The following is a 6,000-nucleotide window of genomic DNA, read 5'->3' as shown; positions in this document are numbered from 1 at the left end:
ACAGCAGTTACCACAGAGCTGCACTGGGAAGGCATTGGGAAGATCTGGTGGAAAAGCTGCTGAATTCTTTTTCCAAAAACAGCATAAACCAGATTATTGGCTCTTCTAATAGTAAGGCTATTAGGAAATTATTATTTTCATTATGAGAAAAAAAACACTGTGTGTATTCAGAGCAAAAACATGGGCTGTTTGAACAAGCTGCAAACTGCTAAGCACATTAGCTTGAGGATTCAATTATGACTGACAGCCGACGTGACTGTAAATCAAAGGTTATGAAGCTGGTTTATTCTTTTTTTTTTTCTAACCAAATCCAATGAAAAGGGAAAATATGCAGTTTGCCCTCCACACTATAATCGTCACCATAACAATGCCTGTTTAATTTTAACTCATGCTAACTTATATTACAGTGTAGATTCAGATAAATGTATTTTTTTAATATTTTTGGATTCAGCCAATTTCAGCCAATGACGGACCTATTGTTGGTGTTCGGCTACTTTTTGCTCAGTGCTGGGGTTTGTTATTCAGGTGACAACACATGAACGCAACAAACCCGGTCTCACTCCCAGCTCATCAAATACTGCCACTTGGCCAGTGGCCCAGTGGCACGCTTTAGCAGCAGTATGAGACACTCAGGGCACCGGCATTTTTTGACGCTAAGCAACCATGGTAAACAACAACAAGTCTGTATTGGGTGAGCAGGAGGTGAGGTGGATTGGTCAAACAGCGTGGACTCGCACTGAGAGCCCGGTGTTTGTGCCCTGTGTGCAAAGCCAGTCAAGTTTTTTCAATGACAAGGCAGTCTGCTAGTATATGTAGCATACTATGTGACATGATGTTGAAGCATACTCATTTTCAGCCAGACCATCATGATTTTTCTAAACCTACTAATGTGCTTTTGATTCCCAAACATAAGGCAATACAATTAAGATTTGCACATTTTTGCAAAAACTGTACATTTATAGAGAAAACAGGTCAATTTTAAAAAGAAAAATTCAGCAAAATTGACATGCCGGCCCTAAACATTCAAATCTGATGCAGGAGCCTGATGAGTCATATTTTGAAGATGGGACACTGATCAAGAGTTGGTATTTGACGAGTTTGGAGACAGAATGTGCTGATGCCACACAAGCTATTTTCAGTGGTATATGTTCGTGTAAGTTGATGTTAGTAGGGTACTGGAGGGCATCAAAATATCTCATCACCTAATATCACGCATAGATGAGTGTACTTGTTGGTGACATTCTGGCCTTTCCAGTAAACGGCAGCAAACAGAACTTAAGCACTGCTGGAAGACTGATCAAACAAAGGACGACAGCACCGAAGTGAAGTCTATGCTCTTCCTCCACAATAACTCAAATAAAAAACACGCTGGTTTGATTACGTAAACAGTTCAGTTAAAAGCGGTTAAAATTTAAGAATAGTCCCTGGAGATGAAGACTTGACACACACCAACAATGTGTAATGTGTGTCATTTACAAGGTGCTACACATGTAATCATGGTATACAGGTAAGCTGTGAACATCTTAACAACAACAGCATGACAGCAACAAACTCTGTACTTCAGTAATTTTAAATAAACTGCGTTGGTCTCAGTTCACATTCAAAAATACGTAACCTGAGCTGCCCTCTTACTCAAATCATTGACTGTTTCTTAGCCAAGAAGCTACACAACATTTTTCTTGTCTGTTCCTTTTGCATTTCAGCGGTCACGCTCACATATGCATAGTGACATGATTTGATTCTCTGCGATTCTGATAACATCAGAAGCATGATAATCAAATGCATAACACCATTGATTTTTTCTTTTGTCTTTGAACAAGCGAGAAGAAGCCATTGCCCTGAAGACAAAAAAAATGAACGTTTGAACCTAGCTTCAAAACCGGAGAGGACAAATTTAGTCTGGTGAACTATCCATGACATCTTTTGATCAGAATGGTAACTAATGATACAGAAGAAGGAAGAATGGTCTTTTATCTGTGCAGTTCATGTATAGCATGCTGGTGTCTGCTCAGAAACACTGCCACCAGTGTCTCTGCAATTATAATGGCTGTGAGGAGCAGTGGAAAGGTGGAGGATGGGGGGAAAAACGTAATAACATCTGCCATGTAATGAAGTGATCGCATGTTTCATATGACTTGTTGATGGCGAGTTACATATGTGTCTGCTGGAGCAAAAAAAAAATGCATTAGTATTCAGTACTGGCGGTCACACGGTGGACAGGACGCTAAATACAGGTATGACTCGGTACGGGTGGGAAGCTGCTCAATGACTTGAGCTAATGTGTTCATTTCATTCCCGTGTTCATGGTGCGTTGATGGCATGTGGCCAATTTTAGTGTGTATGTATAACTATGTGTGTGCTGTTTTCAGAAACAATGCCAAACACACACACTCAGGGTATCTGGCCTCCATTTGTGAAGGATGATGCTCAGTGGGCAATCTCAGCAGACAGATGTCAGCGTCTTATTAAAGAAGATGCCCGCCCGCCCCTGAGGCTGCGAAAAGGCTATGAATAAATTTATTACACTAATGTACTGACCTTAAAAGTGTAAGTGACGTTCAAACACTGCAGTGTTGCAAGCGATTGATATAATAGTCATTAAAGGTCCAGTGTGTAGGATTTAGGGGGATATTTTGGAAGATAAGAAACGCTGTGTTTTCATTACCATATAATGAGCCATTTATATCTACATAGGGAGTGGGTCTTCATCTAAAGAGATCACCATGTTGCACCTCCATGTTTCAATAGTAGCCCAGCACAGACTCCCTAACACAAACAACGCTGGCTCTAGTTGGGTCATTTGTAGTTTTGCGTTGGTCACTGTAGTTAGGAGCCCCTCTGAGGCAAGCAGCATTAGAAATACATCATTTTTTCAGTGTGAAAGTGCTTAATTCAGTTTTTTTACTAGTTGAAATCATAGGTTCCGTTTGTTTTGGACAAGTAACAACCTCCACGGCTGAAAAATTAGGCCAGTGTGAAAGTGCCAGTGTGGAAGTGCCAATAGCTGCAGTTCATCGAATGGCCACCTCAGGCTGGCTCCAAAAGTCAATTTCCATTGACCCTCATGTTAAAATGCCTCACTTTAAAGCTGAAATCAGCATGTGTACAGGCTGGTACAAAGAACGGTTTGGGTCTCTTTAGCCAATTTCAAAATTCCTGACAACTGTTTGTAGGGGTGAGTTTTTGCAACTCACCCATTTATATTTTATTAGGCCCCAAAGTCATGCATATTGAAGAGAGGGGCCACTTAGTCGCTGAGTGATAGGCATTGCTACAGTCCAGGTCCAGCCCTTTTTCTTCCACAGCTCCAACCTCTTGTCCAAATATGTTCACTTCTGGTTCCATAGAACCAAGATGGTGACAGTCGAAATGTCAAACTCAAGGCTTCAAAAAGGCAGTCCACAAACTAACTGGTAACATGTTGGCTCTGTACATTATTTGTACTATTATTACAACTGTACTACTATTTGTTATTTGTCTATGGTTTTGGAAAGGAAGAGACCTCTCTGATAACTAGGTAAAAACCTCCTGAATGTCTGGATCTTAAGTTATCAGAGAAAAATGTGAGTACAGATTAGTAGGTGCTGAGTTAATGTCTGTGTCCAACAGAGTAGTGCTCACATGCCCAGCAGAGAAGGAGAAACACTGATGATTTGTAACATGAAACAGATTTATTCAGTGTTTTTGCTGGTTTAAATCACCAGGTCCATTTGTTTTGGAGAGAAGGAGACCTCCGTGGACATTTCACCGTCTGAATAATCACTGAAGGAATTCCAACCAGGAGAAGTTTCAGTTCCAAATCCAATCCAAAATCCAATCCAAATTTATTTATAAAGCACAAGTAAAAAACAACAGAGTTGACCAAAGTGATGTATATCAATATGCATATTTTTAAATATACATGCCAATTCAACATGCTAAATAGGTAGAATAAAAGCTGACGAGGGCTGAAAAGACCCTATGGTGCGGGACACACCGCAAAAAACGAGGGCGACAGGCGCTCACTGGCGCACTGGGCCTTTAAAGAGTTGGGATTATGCACACAGGAAAAATTTCCTCTGTGATACATCTCCATTCTTCTCCCACTGACCATCTCACCACATGTGCATCTGCACTGCCACCAGCTTCGTCCACGCGTCTCCAGAGGAAAACCCCAAAATGGAGCCCGATTTTGTGCCAGGACTGGGAAGGCAACGGTGGCGAAGGACTTTCCACCACCTCTATCACCAGCAAACCACCTCAAACAGCCCCTCAGCCATGCAGGAACGCCGAGCACTCTCATCAGGGCCTGATTAGGGCTGTGAGTGGGCCGACGGTCACGGACCAGCAGGAGGAAGTGGCGGGGCAATGGTTTCCAGACTAAAGAGTGGTAGCCATTGACTTGTGCAGCACTGGAAGCATTACCATTGAAGTCTGAACGTGACATCACCTAAACAAAGATGAAATACAGCTCTGTTCTCCCCGAGGCAGAGGCAGTGGTTTACGGTGATGCCAGCGCGGCCGCATGTGGAAACGCTGCTGTGCACACATGTGCCCACGCGTGCACACTCAACACACGTGCCCACATTTTCCTCTTTTCTTTGAAGCACACACGCACGCAACATGCAACCACAGGCAGCTTTTTCGAAGGAGAGAAATATCTTTCAGGGAGAATTAATCAGCCACACAAGCTTAAAAGAATCTCTGACATTCCTCTGTCTGACTTCCAAAATCTCCTCTCAAATCATTTCTATTTTCTTTGACACTAGATAAACTCGTAATTCCTGATGACAGAATGATAACCATTAGATGTAAACACCAGTGAAGCTGAAATGATGTGCTGAAATACTGAATCTTTTTAGATTTTCTCCGCTCTGATCACCAACAAACTGACACCCCGCTTCCCTTACTCTGTCTCCACCTCCAACTCGCATCCGTCTCTTCCACACATTATGATGCCAACAGCTGGGCTCGGACCCCTGCTGACAAAACTGAGATATTGCCTCATCGCTTACTGAATGCTTTAACCATTATAAAGACCCACTAACACCCCAGCTGTCTCATGCAGGGACCTAATGTTAATAATCACGCATTAGATAGGACCATGATACTCACTCATAGACTTGGGCCGGGCTACTCTGGCAACGGATGGCATTTTTTTCCTACTTTTCTTCCTTATCAGATTGGAAATTGAAGCCATCCGTCTGTGGAGATGGGGGTGCTTCCAGCAGGGACAGACCAATTGTCCCTGATGATAACGTGGGTTGCCGGTTCCTCCCGCTATGTGAATTATTGATGGCCATCAGTCGGCGTGTGTCTGACCACATTTAAGTGTCTCAGCAGGAGGGAGGTGCAGTAATCAAAATACACGTACACACAGCGCTGTCTCCGGCTCGCTCTCACATAGGCCGTCATCAAGTGTGCATGGGCACATCGAAACTGGCACTCACAAGTGATGTGTTGATGCAAACAAATACACACTAGGATGCAGCCATGTGCTGTACACAGGGATCTGTTTACTGACACATTTACACTGTATATGCTAGCAGAGTTTATCTTTTATATCAAGCTTTTCTTTTGCTTGTCCTCAGGTTATGGTTCAGTTTAAATGTTGTGCAAGTTTTACCCAAATTTCATCACTTTCTGTGCTGTAAAATGTGAATCAGTGTCTCTTCCCATCAGCTACCTTTATGCAAATACTCCATATTCCAGTGGTTGTGGCAAGATTACAGGGGCTGAGCCAGATATTCCACTATTTGGATATTTGTTAATTTTTGGGATTCCGATATTCAGGTTTTTGAGAAATTACAATTAAGACATACATATAAATCTCAGTTTTCCATACATTAATATATTTGTGGCTGCCTGCCACAATTTTAACTCATTATGGGTCGACTGATTATTTTCATGACCACTAGAGCATTTGACTGGCTGACCCAGTACATATGACACTCTAGAAAGAGTAACTGAAAATGATTTGTTTGTCATTCATTTTTCGCCCAGAGATTGAGATTTTTGGTG

The sequence above is a fragment of the Plectropomus leopardus genome, chromosome 19 (genome assembly GCF_026936395.1).
Source record: "Plectropomus leopardus strain MGB_pleo_1.0 chromosome 19, ASM2693639v1, whole genome shotgun sequence".
In the NCBI taxonomy this organism is placed as follows: domain Eukaryota; kingdom Metazoa; phylum Chordata; class Actinopteri; order Perciformes; family Serranidae; genus Plectropomus; species Plectropomus leopardus.
This window is presented reverse-complemented; position numbering follows the sequence as displayed.